Here is a 16,371-nt window from a genome sequence, read left to right as displayed (position 1 = left end):
CTGTGCACAGGCTTCTCAGTACAGTGGCTTCTGTTGTGGGGGAGCATGGTCTCTATGCGCACGGGCTTCAGAAGTTGTGGCGCATGGGCTCAGTAGTGGTGGCTCACGGGCTTAGTTGCTCTGAGGTATGTGGGATCTTCTTGGACCAGGGAGCAAACCCGTGTCCCCTGCATTGGCAGGCGGATCCTTGGTTTGCTTTTTTTTTTTTTTTAACATATTTATTGGAGTATAATTGCTTTACAATGGTGTGTTAGTTTCTGCTGTATAACAAAGTGAATCAGCTATATGCATACGTATATCCCCATATCCCCTCCCTCTTCCGTCTCCCTCCCACCCTCCTGATCCCACCCCTCTAGGTGGGTGCAAGGCACTGAACTGATCTCCCTGTGCTGTGCAGCTTCTTCTCACTAACTAGCTATTTTACATTTGGTATTGTATATATGTCAGTGCTACTCTCTTACTTGGTCGCAGCTTACCCTTCCCCCTTCCCGTGTCCTCACGTCCATTCTCTGCGTCTGCGTCTTTATTCCTGTCCTGCCCCTAGGTTCATCAGAACCATTTTATATTTTTAGATTCCATATATATGTGTTAGCGTACGGTATTTGTTTTTCTCTTTCTGACTTACTTCAGTCTGTATGACAGACTCTAGGTCTATCCACCTCACTACAAGTAACTCAATTTCGTTTCTTTTTATGGCTAATATTCCATTGTATATATGTGCCACATCGTCTGTCGATGGACACTTTTATAAATTAGACCGGAATGTTCCCTGATAAACCCCCACAAGCTTATGTCTCCTTACTTATGTTTGTTTTGTAAATTTAAATTATATATTTTTTTGGAATACTCTTCCATTGAGTACATCGTCCACTTCTTTGTCCATTCGTCTTTTGATGTACGTTTTCATTGCTACCAACTGTTGACTATAGTAAATATTGGTGGAGTGCAGGATTGCCAGGCTATGACTATTTTATTGCCATTTTCTCAGATAATAGGACCAGCAGTCGGTATGCTTCATTGAGTGGTAGATCAATGTTTAATTTTTCAAAGCACTTCCGTTGTGTTTTCATTAGTGTCTCTTACCACATCCCCCTCAGAACCGAGGGTGCACATTTCTCCACAGCCCCTTCAGCATTTAATGTTTGCAGCATTTTTACTCTTGACCATTCTGACTGGTGTGAGCTGTTCGGTTTTTATAATTTGTGTGTGCATGTCTTTAAAAATTCCTAAAATTCATCATTTTTCCACGCCTTTTTCTTTTCTGTTAAAAGGAAAGCAAAGAAAAAAGTGTGAGTGCAATATACCTCTTGAAATTGTCCTCTTGGAAGGTTGCCCTCCTTTGAATTTTTTGGCCGATTTTAGACCCCAGGATTTTTTTTGGAGGGCAGGGTCATTTACAGAGCTGCACCTCTGATGAATATTTAGTGACCTTTAGCAATGGGATTAAAACTGCTGTTGTGGGAAACGGCCACAAGGAGGCAGCATTTCTCCAGCCCCAAATCTGGGTAGTAGGGCAGCAGAGCCTTTCTGGAAGTCGTGTTCCTAGGTTGTAAATTTAAAGCAACCAAAATTTTCACATTATATATGTCTATTCATGTACAGAACTTCTTCCCATGTAAAATATTACACAGAGTTCCGTAGACCTCCCTTGCTATAGGGTCGGGCTTTTTGACATATGTATATAATATGTATTGGTATACGTAACACTGATCTTAATTTATCCATTCGCCCCACCTTTCCTTTTAGATAAGTATAGTTTTCTCCTACATCTGTGAGTGTCTTTCTCTGTGGAAACATTTTCATTTGGGTCCGTTATTAGATAACGCCTATAAGTAATATCATAGGATATAGGTCTTTTGCTTTGCAACTTACCTCATGTTCCGTGATTATCTCTAGGCTCATCTGTGGTGCCTCAAAGAGCAGTATTTCATTGTTTTCCATGGCGAATATTCCATTGTGTACATGGACCTCTTCTTCTTTATCCATTCACCTGTTGATGGACATTTTGGTTGCTTCACTGCCTTGGCTATTGTGAATAAGGCCACAGTGCAGCTGTTGCAGCCTGTGCCTTCCCGATTCTAATGCAGCACTTTTCTGTTCCCATTATTGGCTGTTACCACTTTACATCTCACCAGCAGCTAGAGGGTACACAGTTCTCTAAAACTCCTACAGTATTTATTGTTTGTAGACTTTTTGTTGATCGTCAGTTGACAGGTGTGATTTGTAAACTTTTTGTAGATTAGAGTTGCATGAATCTAATAATTCCTGAGGTTGAGATTTTATTCATTTTCCTTTTTTTTTAAAGAGAGTGAGTCAAACTTACCTCTTCATACTATCTTCTTGAAACATTTGCCTGTTTTGAATTTTTTTGTCCATTCCCTACCTCAGCACAATTTTTTTAGGGCAGTTGTCCTTTACAGCGCTGAGTCCTTGTGAATGTTAAGTGACCATTAGCTGTGGGCTTAAAGCCGCACTTGTGGGAAACGTCCACAAGCCGGCAGCATTTGTACTTTTCCCACTCGGTTTTTGGGCAGTAGAGCCTTCCTGGAAATCGTGTTAGTAGGCGGCAAATAAGAGTGGAATGTGCCAGGGAAAACCCCCAAGAGCTTATATCTCCTTACTTCTTGATTGTTTTTTAAATTTAATTTTTATTAATTATCAGAGAACATTTGATAAAAAATATTTTGCTTCTCCTAGGTGTACAGAATCTGGTTCATTATACCAATGTATCTGTCTATTCATCTTTGGATCCCTTCCCATGTAGGTTATTACAGAGTGTTGAGTAGACCTTTCTTGGTATTCCATAGGTATTTTCTGATTATATATTTCATATGTATTAGTACATGTCTGTTAACCTCCATATCCTTATTCATGCATTCCTTACAACTTTCCATTTGATTAAACATAATTTTGTTTTCTTAATCCATGCGTTTCCTTCTCTTGGAAATACGTGGGTATCAATTTTTAGGTAACACCTAGAAGTGATGTTATACGATAGCTGTGTTTCAGTTTCTTTCTTACTTGAAGTTAGGTGATTATCTGTAGGTCCTTGTATGGTGGTGCAAACGGCACTCTTTCATTGTTTTCCATGGCTAATATTCCATTGTGTTGATGGACCACTTTTTCTTTGTGCATTTTTCTGTCGTTGGACATTTTGATTTCTTCCAAGTCTTGGCTATGGTAAATATTCCTGCAGTTCAGGATTGCCATCCTGTGTCTGTTTCAATCTTCTCTGCTCATGGGATAGGCGCATCTAAGGACCTCCCAGATCACATGGTAGCTGAATTTTTACCTTTAGATGCACCTCCATTATTTTCTCACTACTGGCTGTTACGAGTTTACATCCCCCTAGCAGCTGGCGGGTACACAGTTCTCTAAAACCCCGTCAGCATTTATTGTATGTAGACTATTGGCTGAAGATCATTCTGACGGCTGTGAAGTGATCGTTTCTGTAGATTGGATATGCACGGCTTCATCAATTCCTGATGTTGAGCATTTTTCCATTCCCCCATTTTTTAAGAAAAATAAAAGCCAAAATGTGTGTAAAATATGCGTCTTGAAACTGTCTTCTTGAAATGTTGACATCTTTTGTATTTTCTGGTCGATTAACGACCCTAGATTTTTTTGGATGGCAGCTGTCATTTTCAGGCCTGCAATTATTTTAAATATTAAGTGACCATTAGCGCTGGTTTAAAAGCTGCTGTTGTGTGATACGGCCAAAGGCGGCAGCATTTCTCCTTACCAAATCTGGTTACTAGGGCAAAAGAGCCATAATGGAAGTTGTGTTGTTGGTTGTCAATTAGAATGCAATGTGCCAGCAAAAAGCCCCTTAAGTTTATGTCTCTTTACTTCTGGTTTGTTTTTTTAATTTAATTTTTATTTTTCATCACACAAATTTCACTACTATCTCTTGTTTGTTCTAGGTGTGCAAAATGTGTTTCTTTTACATGTACACATATATCTATTCTTCTTTGGATCCTTTTGTCAAAAAGCTCAACCTCATGAATTATTAGACTGATGCAACTCTAATCTACAAAAAGTTTACAAATCACACCTGTCAACTGACGATCAGCAAAATGTCTACAGACAGTAAACACTGAAGGAGTTTTAGAGAACTGTGTACCCTCTAGCTGCTGGTGAGATGTAAAGTGGTAACGGCCAATAATGAGAACAGAAAGGAGCTGCGTTAGAAAAGTAAACATTGAGGTACCATACGATGCAGCAGGCCCAGCGCTAGGCCTCTCACCTGACAAGTTCAGAATCGGGAAGACACAGGCTGCAACAGCTGCACTGCGGCCTTATTCACAATAGCCAAGGCAGTGAAGCAACCAAAATGTCCATCAACAGGTGAATGGATAAAGAAGAAGAGGTCCATGTACACAATGGAATATTCGCCATGGAAAACAATGAAATACTGCTCTTTGAGGCACCACAGGTGAGCCTAGAGATAATCACGGAACATGAGGTAAGTTGCAAAGCAAAAGACCTATATCCTATGATATTACTTATAGGCGTTATCTAATAACAGACCCAAATGAAAATATTTCCACAGAGAAAGACACTCACAGATGTAGGAGAAAACTGTACTTATCTAAAAGGAAAGGTGGTGGGGATGGATACATTAAAGTCAGTGTTACGTACACCAATACATATTATATACATATGTCAAAAAGACCGATCCTATAGCAAGGGAGGTCCACGGAACACTGTGTAATATTTTAGATGGGAAGAGGATCTGTACGTGAATAGACATATATAAGGTACAAATGAACCAGATTGTGTACAGCTAGGACAAACAATATTCTAATCATTACCCCGATTACACAAACTAAGACAACCAACAAGAAGTAATGAGACATAAACTTATGGGGGTTTCTCCCGGCACATTCCATTCTAATTTAAAACCTAGGAACACGACTTCCAGAAAGGCTCTGCTGCCCTACTACCCAGGATTGGGGAATGGAGAAATGCTGCCTCCTTGTGGCCGTTTCACACAACAGCAGCTTTAAACCCACTGCTAATGGTTCACCAAACGTGCAGTTCTGTAATGACACCTGTCCACCAAAAAACTCCTGGTGTCGAAAATCGAATAAGAAATTCAAAAGAGGGCCACCTTCCAAGAAGACAATTTCAAGAGGTATATTGTATGCACACTTCTCCATTTTTTTTAACAGAAACAAAAAAAGGCTTGGAAAAAGGATGAATTTTAGGAATTTATAAAGACATGCAAACCCAAATTACAAAAACCTATCAGCTCACAGCAGTCAGAATGGCCATTAGCAAAAATGCTTCAAGCAATAAATGCTGAAGCGATTGTGGAGAAGTGCGTACCCTCCGTTCTAAGGGGGACGTGGTAAGAGCCACTAATGAAAACACAATGGACGTGCTTTGAAAAGGGAAACATTGAGCTACCAGTCAGTCAATCATACCCACTGCTGGACCTATCACCTGAGAAAATGAGAATCAGAAACTCAGACTGGCAATTCTGCACTCCAGCAATACTTACCATAGCCAACACTTGGAAACAACGAAAATGTCCATCAACAGAGGGATGCACCGAGAAGCAGTGGTCCATGTACACAATGGAATATTACTCCAATAAAAAGTATAACTTAAATTTAAAAACAAACATAAGTAAGGAGACATAAGCATTTGGGGGTTTATCCAGGCACATTCCTCTCTAATTTATAACCGAGGAACACCACTGGCAGGAAGGTCTGTTTCCCTAGTACCAGCGTGGGGAACGTAGAAAGGCTGCCACCCTCTGGCCGTTACCTGCAAAAGCAGCTTTAAAGCCTGTGCTAATGGTCACTTCATGTGAACAAGTAGTGCAGGGCTGTAAATGAAACCTGCCCTCAGAATGTCTTGAGGGAGGTTAGGGCCAAAAAATTTCAAAATGTGACACATACTTTAAGAAAACACTTTGAAGAGCTAAGCTGTAATCACAGTTTGAAAAATAAAAAGGACATGCATTAAAGCTTAATTTCAGTGGATTATGAGACACACAGAAATTCAACCACAAAGAGGTATCAGCTCACACCCCTCAGAATAACCATCAGCAAGAAACCTATAAACAATAAATGCTGAAGGTGTTGTGGAGAAATGCAAACCCTCAACTCTCAGTGGGACGTACCCTGGAAATAGCCACTAATGAGAACAGAATGGATATGCCTTTAAAAGGTAGACATTGAGCTACGACATCATTCAGCAGGGCCATTCCTGGACCTATAACAAAAGAAGACAGAATTGGAAAGGCACAGGAGGACACATGTGCACTGCACAGTATTACAATAGCCAAGATATGGAAGTAACCAAAAAGTCCAGCAACACATGGGTGGACAAAGAAGAACTGCTACATGTAGAGATGGAATATTAGCTGGGGAAAAAATGAAACAATGCCATTTGCAGCACCATAGATGTGTCTAGAAGTAATCACGCAAGTTGTAGTAAGTGAGAAAGCGAAAGACACATATCCTATCATATCACTTATAGGTGTTAGCTAAAAGTTGATACCAATGAAGATATTTCCACAGAGAAAGGCAATTACAGAATCATTAAACAACTTAGGGTTCAGCATAAGGAAAGGTGTGAGGATTGGATACATTACGATATTGGTGTTAACAGAGATATACGAACGCATGTGAAATATATAATCACCAAAGACCTATGGCACACCAACAGAAGAGTACTCAACGTTGTGTCATAACCTACATGGAAAAAGGATCTGAAGAAAAGTAGATATATGTATATGTGTAAAAGAACCCCATCTTGCACAGCTAGAACAAAGAAAACATTGTGATCAAATTGGCTGTGATCAAAAGTAAAAATTAAATTAAAAAACGAACAGGAAGGAATGAGACATAATCTTAAGGGGATTTTCCTGGCACTTTCCATTCTAATTTACAGCCTACAGCACAACTTCCATTATGGCTGTCTTGCCCTAGTAACCAGATTTGGTAAGGAGAAATGCTTCTGTCTTCTGTCCGTTTCACACAACAGCAGGTTTAAACCCAGCGCTAATGGTCACTTAATATTCAAAATAATTGCAGGCCTGTAAAAGACACCTGCCATCAAAAAAAATTCTAGGGTCGTAACTCGACCAGAAAATTCAAAAGACGTCAACATTTCAAGAAGACAATTTCAAGAGGCATATTTTACGCACATTTTGTCTTTTCTTGCTTTTTTTCCTTTAAAAAGAAAAAGGGAATGGAAATGCTCAACATCAGCAATTAAGATTGCAAATCCAATCTACAGAAACTTTTACCACACAGCCACCAGAATGATCACCCGGAGAATAGTGTACAATTAATAAATGCTGAAAAGGTTTTAGGGAACTGTGTACCCTCTAGCTGCTGCGGGGAGATAAACTGGTAAGAGCCAGTAGTGAGAAGAGAATGGCGGTGCGTTTAAAGGTTAAAATTGAGCTGCCATGTGATCTGGTATGTCCTGTCATGCGCCTATCACTGAGCACACTAGAATGAAAAAGATACCGGCTGGCAATCCTGCACTGCAGGAACATTTACCATCGCCAAGATTTGGAAGAACCCAAAATGTCCATCAACAGAAAAAGGGACAAGGAAGAAGTGGTCCATGTACACAATGGAATATTAGCCATGGAATAGAATAAAACTGTGCCGTTTGCACCACCATAGAAGGAGCTAAAGATCATCACCCAACTTGAAGTATGAAAAAAATTGAAAGACAGACATCCTATGACATCACTTATAGGTGTTACCTAAAAATTGATACCCACGAACTTATTTCCAAGAGAAGGAAAAGCATGGATTAAGAAAATAAAATTATGTTTAACCCGATGGAAAGTTGTACGGAATGGATGAATTAGTATATGGGGGTTAAGAGACATGTACTAATACATATGAAATATTTAATCACAAAATACCTATGGAATACCAAGGAAGGTCTACTCAACACTTTGTAATAACCTACACGGGAAGGGCTCCAAAGATGAATAGACAGATACATTGATATAATGAACCAGATTCTGTACACCTAGGAGAAACACAATATTTTTTATCAAATTTGCTCTGATAATTAATAAAAGTAACCAAAAAGTCCAGCAACAGATGAGTGGACAAAGAAGAACTGGTACATGTACCGACGGAATATTAGCCAAGGAAAAAAAGGACACAATGCCATGTGCAGCACCGTAGATGATTCTAGAGGTAATCACACAACCTGGAGTAAGTCGGAAAGAGAAAGACATATATCGTATGATATCACTTATAGGTGTTACCTAAAAATTGATACCAGTGAAAATATTCCCACAGAGAAGGGCAATCACAGATTCATTAAACAAACTTAGGGTTCACCAATGGAAAGGTGTGAGGATTGGATACATTAGGATATTGGGGTTAACAGACATATACAAACACAGGTGATATATATAATCACCAAAGACCTACGGAATACCAAGAGAAGGCTACTCAACATTCTGTCATAACGTACATGGGAAAAGTATCCCAGGAAGAATAGACATATGTTTATGTGTAAAAGAACCACATCTTCCACACCTAGAACAAACCAAACATTGTAATAAAACTTGCTGTGATAAAAAATAAAAATTATATTAAAAAAACGAACAAGAAGTTGTGAGACATAAACATAAGGGGCTTTTTCCTGGCACATTCCATTCTAAATTACAACCTAGAACACGACTTCCATTGAGGCTCTGTTGCCCTAGTAACCAGATTTGGTAAAGGAGAACTGCTGCCACCTTGTGGCCGTTTCACGCAACAGCAGCTTTAATCCCAGCGCTAAAGGTCAGTTGATATTCAAAATAATTGCAGGCCTGTAAATCACACCTGCCCTGAAAACAAATCCTGGGGTCGTATATCGACCAAAAAATTCAAAAGACGTCTACATTTCAAAACGACAGTTTCAAGAGGCATATTTTACGCACATTTGTGTTCTGTTTCTTTCTTTTTCTTTCTTTCTTTGTTAAAAAAACGGGAATGGAAAAAGGCTGAACATCAGGAATTAATAAAGCCATGCAAATCCAGTGTACAAAAACGTTCACCTCACAGCCTTCAGGATGATCATCAGCAAAAAAAAGTCTACAAAGAATAAATGCTGAAAGGGTTTTAGAGAACTGTGTACCCTTTAGTTGCTGGTGGGATGTAACCTGGTAACAGCCAGTAGTGAGAACAGAATGGAGGTGCGTTTAAGGGTAAAAATGGAGCTACCATGTGATCTGGTAGGCCCACTCATGGGCCTATCACCTGAGTAGACCAGAATCAAAAAGACACAGGCTGGCAATCCTGCACTGCAGCAGCATGTACCATAGCCAAGACCTGGGAGAAACCAAAATGTCCATCAACAGAAAAATGCACCAAGAAGAAGTCGTCCATGTACACAATGGAATATTAGCCATGGAAAAGCATGGAACAGTGCCGCTGGCACCACCATAGAAGGATCTAGAGATAATCACCCAACTTGAAGTAAGAAAGAAACCGAAAGACAGACATCCTATGACATCACTTACAGGTGTTACCTAAAAATTGATACCCATGAAATAATTTCCAAGAGAAGGACACGCATAGATTCAGAAAACCAAATTATGTTTAACCAAATGGAAAGGTGTAAGGAATGTATGAATTAGGATATGGGGGTTAACAGACATGTACTAATACATATGAAACATATAATCACAAAATACCTATGGAATACGAAGAGAGGTCTACTCAACACTCTATAATAACATACACGGGAAAGGATCCAAAGAGGAATAGACAGATACATTGATAGGATGAACCAGAAACTGTACACCTAGGAGAATCTACATTTTTATCAAATTTGCTCTGATAATTAATAAAAAATAAATTTAAAAAGCAAACAACAATTTAGGACATATAAGCTCTTGGGGGTTTGCGCTGGCACATTCCACTCTAATTTGAAGCTTACTAACACGATTTCCAGGAAAGCTCTGTTGCCCAAAAACCCAGAGTTGGAAATGTAGAAATGCTGCCGCCTTGTGGCCGTTTCCCACAAGAGCGGCTTTAAACCCACAGCTAATGGTCACTTAACATTCACAAGGACTCAGTGCTGTAAAGGACACCTGCCCTAAATAATTTTGCGGATGTAGGGAATGGCCAAAAAAATTCAAAACTGGCAAATTTTCAAGGAGATAGTATGGAGGGGTAAGTTTTACTCACTCATTTAAAAAAAAAAAGAGGAAAATGGATAAAAGCTCAACATCAGGAATTATTAGACTCATGCAAATCTAACCTCCAAAAAGTTTTCAACTCACACATGTCAACTACCATCAGCAAAAAATCTACAAACAATAAATGCTGAAGGGGTTTTAGAGAACTGTGTACCCTCTAGCTGCTGGTGAGATGTAAAGTGGAAACAGCCAATAATGAGAATAGAAAGGAGCTGCCTTTAAATGTAAAAATTGAGCCACCATTCCATTCAGCAGGCCCACCGCTGAGCGTCTCACCTGAGAAGTCCAGAGTCGAGAAGGCACAGGCTTCAACAGCTGCACTGCAGGAATTTTCACAATAGCCAAGACACGGAAGCAACCAAAATGTCCATCACCAGATGAGTGGAAAAAGAAGAAGTGGTCCATGTACAAAATGGAATATTCGCCATGGAAAACAATGAAACACTGCTCTTTGAGGCACCATAGTTGAGCCTAGAGATAATCACAGAACATGAGGTAAGTCGGAAAGCAAAAGACATATCCTATGATGTCACTTATAGGCATTATCTAACAACTGACACAAATGAACATATTTCCACAGAGAAAGACACTCACAGACTTAGAAAACAAACTATGCTTATCTAAAAGGAAAGGTGGGGTGAATGGAAAAATTAAGATTAGGGTTACCATACGTGTACAAATACCTATTAAATACCTGTATCAAAAGACCGACCATATAGCAAGTGAGGTCTATAGAACTGTGGAGACGTCCCAATTGCTTGACCGCTTTCCGACCCGCCGGGCCTCGGGTGATTGTGGAGACGTCCCAATCGCCTGACCGCCCTCCGACCTGCCGTGAATTGGAGACTGAGACCAGGCACGCCTCTCTCCTTCTCCATTCACTCAGGGACAGACTGGGGGTCATGGGAACCTCAGAATCGAAACCAGATTCTAAGACACCCCTGGGGTGTCTCCTAGCCAATTTTACAGCCCTTTCTCCCAAGATCTCCGTTGCCGACGGCTTATTTTCTATTCCACTGTGGCCTGGCCACAATATCCTCTAGGCAATCAATCCAAATGGCCTCCTGAAGGGACTTTCGATTTTAACATCCTCCGTCATCTAGATAATTACTGCCGCAGGATGGGCAAATGGTCCGAGGTCCCCTGTGTTCAGGCATTCTGGTATTTACGCTCCCGCCCCTCCCTCTACGTCGATTGTTCCACTTCCCAGATCTTTCTTGCCAAACAGACATCTCCTACATCCAAGCCCCTAATATCCTTTGATGATGACTCCTCTCCACTAGGCGACCCACCCGAATCTTTCGCCTCTCCCCCCTCCAGAGCTCCTCTCCAGCCTCCACCCAACCCTGAAGCGGTCCCTCCTCATCCCGCAGCCGCTCCGGCCCATCCAACCGCATCCCCGCCTCCCTCAACGGTTTCTCCTCCCACGCCCCTTGCTTCGCCAATTAGTGCACATACACGCTCTCCCGACTCCCAAGATCCAAATCTCCTCTGCCCTCTGAGGGAGGTAGAAGGAGCGGAAGGATTAGTTAGAGTTCATGTTCCCTTTTCCCTCCAAGATCTCTCTCAAATAGAAAAGCGATTAGGCTCCTTTTCGGCTGACTCTTCCCGCTACATCAAATAATTTCGCTACCTCTCTCAAGCCTACGATCTAACCTGGCATGATATCTCTGTGATCCTATCTTCTACTCTGACCCCTGACGAGAGGGAAAGAATTCAAACCATGCAGGTCAGGTTCACCTTACCGACAACTCCATGCCTGTCGGAGTGACTGCCGTACCTGGTACCAATCCAGGCTGGACTTACCAGGATGGCCAAGATGGCCGTCGTAAACACGACCTCATGATCCAATGCCTCCTGGCTGGCATGCAGGCTGCCGCTCATAAGGTAGTCAGTTTTGAAAAACTAAAAGAGATAACCCAAGAACCTAACAAAAATCCAGCTATCTTTCTTAATCGCCTTACAGAGGCCTTAACTCTCTACACCCGGCTGGATCCCAACACCCCGGCAGGGGCAGCGGTCCTAGCCACCCATTTTACCACCCAGTCAGCCCCGGACATCCGAAAGAAATTAAAACCGGCAGAAGACGGCCCTTAAACCCCTATTCGAGATCTGGTAAAGATGGCCTTTAAAGTCTACAATGATCCAGCTGACAGGATCGGATGCACCAGAAGGTGGCCCTCCAAACCCAAGCTCTTGTAGCCGCCCTAAGGCCGGCCATCTCCCATGGATCACAGCATCCACGGGGTCCGCAAAAGGCAACCCCACCGGGGGCCTGCTTCAAATGCGGAAAAGAAGGCCACTGGGCTCGCCAATGTCCCAATCCCCGACCTCCTTCTAAGCCCTGTCGCCGCTGCGGGCTAACGGGCCACTGGAAGAGTGACTGCCCTACGACTGGCCCTCCCTCAGCGTCTCCACGCGGGGGGGCAGGCCGACCCAACGGCATGACCACTCAAACTGCTGGGATTGGCTGACGACTGACGGCACCCGGCACCCGGACTCGAAGACCCCAATCACCCTCACCGAGCCCAGGGTAATGCTACAGGTAGCGGGTAAGTCCATCTCATTTCTGGTGGACACGGGGGCTACCTATTCGGTCCTGCCTACTTATTCCGGGCCAGTTTCTCCTTCCCAGATCTCGGTCATGGGTATTGATGGCAAACCATCCTTCCCACTCCAGACCGGTCCACTCCCAAGTCATATCGAAGGACTCCCTTTTACTCATTCCTTCTTAGTCATACCAACCTGCCCAGTTCCCTTGCTAGGCCGAGATGTCCTTTTCCACTTAGGGGCCTCCCTCCAGCTGGTTAGACTTGACCCTAAGGTCCCCTCCTCCCAACTCCTGCTTCCTCTTCTCGGCCTGTCTCTAGAACCCTCCCCCTCCTATCCCCCTCTTCCAATCACACCAACCCCATCAATCCCCAAGTCTGGGATACTTCTAAGCCCATAATAGCAACACACCATTCCCCCGTCCTCATCCGCCTAAAGGACCCCTCCAAATTTCCATCAAGGCCCCAATTTCCCATCTCTGAGACTCACCTTAGGGGCCTACGACCTATTATCACCAGACTCCTAAACCAGGGACTCCTTATCCCCATTGACTCTCCCTGCAACACCCCCATCCTGCCTGTCTGCAAGGCCTCTGGGGATTATCGCCTGGTCCAGGACCTCCGACTAATCAATGAGGCCATAATTCCTCTCCACCCAGTAGTACCAAACCCATACACCTTGCTCTCCCATATCCCCCCATCCACAACCCAGTTTATGGTTCTGGATCTCAAAGATGCCTTTTTCACTATCCCCCTACATCCTGACTCCTATTTCCTCTTCACCTTTACCTGGACGGATCCGGATACTCATACTTCCAGTCAGCTCACCTGGACAGTTCTTCCCCAGGGCTTCCGCGACACTCCTCACCTCTTCGGTCAGGCGCTGGCACGGGACCTCACTTCCTGCTCCGGTACCCCCAGCACACTCCTTCAATATGTAGATGACCTCCTCCTTTGTAGCCCATCTCTCAGCCTCTCAAGACAACATACTGCAGATCTCCTCAATTACCTTGGCTCTCGCGGTTATCGGGTCTCCCCAGCCAAGGCTCAGTTATCTGTATCTTCTGTAACCTACCTGGGGCTCCACCTTACTCCCACCACAAAAGGTCTAACAGCCGATCGCACCCGGATTATCCGTGAACTCCAGCCTCCGGAAACAGCGGAACAAATTCTCTCCTTTTTGGGCCTTATAGGATTTTTCCGACACTGGATCCCTAACTTTGCTCTCCTCGCTAAACCCTTATATCTAGCCGCTAAAGAAACCCCTCAAGGACCCCTCACCTCTCCTTCCGCTGTTGGACAGGCCTTTCTCACCCTCCGTAACGCTCTGATATCTTCTCCCCTTTCTCTGCCCAACCCAAACCGACCTTTTCACCTTTTTGTGGATGAACGGGCCGGAATAGCCACTGGACTCCTTGCCCAGCCTGTAGGGCCTTCCTACCGCCCCGTGGCTTACCTCTCCAAACAGCTAGACCCAACCATTCGGGGATGGCAACCATGCCTTCGGGCCCTAGCAGCAACAGCCAAACTGACCAAACAAACACTACAGATACTCAACCACACAGGAATAGGTAACATCTCCGACTGCTTTCTATGTGCCTCGCTTGGCCGGCCACCCTTGGCTGCTGTCCCACTCGACCAGCCCTTCAATTCTACTTCCTACACCTCCCCAAACTCACCTTTTTCCCCGTTAAAAGTCCCCATATTCCTTGATTCAAAAAAATCTCACCACCTGTTACGGCAGCCGCCCAAATCTAGCTGATACTGGGTTTCTTTGCAACACATCCCTCACGGTAAACACATCAATTGAAGCACCACCAGGCATGTTTTTGTGGTGCAATGGTTCCCTCACAAAAGAGATCAATTCTTCCTCCCCCTTCCCACGTATCCCCGTTACTCTCGTCCCACAACTCACACTGTATAGCCAAGCCAAATTTTCCTCGCTAATCACGCCGCCCTTTACCCGACAGAAAAGAGCTATCTTTCTTCCTCTGCTCGCAGGCATCTCTCTCGCCTCCTCCCTGGTCGCTGCAGGCCTCGGGGGCAGGGGGAGCTCTAACACATAGTGCTTCAACATCCCGCGACTTAGAACATAAACTCCAACTAGCCATTGAAGGCTCCGCCGCCTCCATCTCCTCTCTCCAGCGCCAAATCACCTCCATAGCCCGAGTCGCTCTCCAGAATCGACGAGCCGTGGATCTCCTGACGGCCGACAAAGGAGGTACCTGCCTCTTCCTACAGGAGGAATGCTGCTGTAAACGCCCTCCATCGCTTAAGAGAAGAACTCCGACGCAAACACCAACAGTCCGCCTCCCCAATTCCCGATTGGTGGCGATCCACCCTCTATACCTGGCTAACACCAGTCTTAACCCTTAATTCTCATCTGTATCTTGCTCATGTTTGCCCCCTGTTTTCTTAGGTTCCTTCGCCGGCGCATGGAGGAAGTCTCTCGGGTGGCCACAAACCAAATGTTCCTCGGTCCTTACACCTTGCTTCCTACAGAAACCCCCACTGGTCTCCCCTAAGCCTCGGACCTCTGGTCGCCCGACTCCCCTTTCGACACCCTCATTCAGCATGAAGTAGTCAGAGATCAGAACGCCGCCCCATTACACCAAAGATGTCGGGATATAAGGCCAACTGGCCCGAGGCAGGGGAACGCAATCAGATTCACAGGTTGCATCAGACCGAAACTCTCCGGACCACCCAGTTCCAGAAACTGACCTGGAGACATTCCGGACCACCCAGGTCCAGGAACTGACCTGGGGGCTTTCCACCCGGCTCAGCCTTCCCGCCTTTCGAGGGACGGGACTAGCGGTCCCAAGACTGATGTAACCGGCACCAGATAGTGCCACGACACCCGAAGAGACCACCAGATAAGGAATTCCCTGCGCCCTCCCAGATTCACCACACCCCTTTCCCTTCTTTCCCTATAAAATCTTGCCCAGCCCTCGCCCGGGGGCGACTTCTCTGGCCCCTTTCTCTCGGACCAGTGAAGCTCGCCCGGGAGCTCCCCCTAATAAAGCTCACTTGAAGCTTTCCTCTGTTTCGCGATGCCGTTTGTTAAGATCCGACCTTACACTTACACATCAAGAATGGCTATGAGCTGAATTTCTGCAAAGCAAGACTATCCCGTGCAAAGAACAACCCAGTAGAGCTTTGTATCCCATCAGCTACAGGAAGAGAATGGCTGCCGGCTACTGAAAGCCAGCAGCATTTACAACTTAACTCCCATGGCCTCTGCAGTGCTACGTCTGAGTTTTCTGTTTCTGCCCCTGTACCAAACAGCTCTGGTGTAATTCCTCGTTCCTTCCTCCACCCACCCCCACCAACCCCTGTCCCCTTACCTGCGGTCCGCAGCCCTCCCGCTCCGCGCTCGGATGCCGCTGGGGTGCCAGGGACACACGGGACGGGTCGTTCCCAGCCGCCGGGCGCTGGCTCCCTAGACTCCCTCCGCTCCGCGCTCGGATGCCGCTGGGGTGCCTGGGACCCACTGGACGGGTCATTCCCAGCCGCCGGGCGGTGGCTCCCTAGACCCCGCCGGCTCGCGTGGCGCCGACGGCTAGGAGCCCCGAGGACGCCCCGCGCCATGTGCGCTCTGGCCGGGACGCCCAGTTCCGGGACACTCTCTTCCGGGAGACG

The 16,371-nt window shown here is 44.8% G+C and overlaps 1 long non-coding RNA gene across 1 annotated transcript; it reads right to left on the bottom strand.

Annotated features, from left to right (window-relative positions):
- Positions 1-951: 951 nt before the first annotated feature.
- LOC307051490 lies at positions 952-16,321 on the bottom strand. Its single transcript, XR_013810825.1, has 3 exons — positions 16,077-16,321; positions 1,873-1,990; positions 952-1,261 (listed from the first exon to the last, which is right to left on the bottom strand). It is a non-coding gene; the product is annotated as an uncharacterized lncRNA (long non-coding RNA).
- Positions 16,322-16,371: the final 50 nt, after the last annotated feature.

This window comes from Hyperoodon ampullatus (genome assembly GCF_949752795.1).
Source record: "Hyperoodon ampullatus genome assembly, chromosome: 4".
Lineage (NCBI taxonomy): Eukaryota > Metazoa > Chordata > Mammalia > Artiodactyla > Ziphiidae > Hyperoodon > Hyperoodon ampullatus.
The sequence above is the reverse complement of the archived record's forward strand: the minus strand, read 5'-3'. Positions and strand labels throughout refer to the sequence as shown.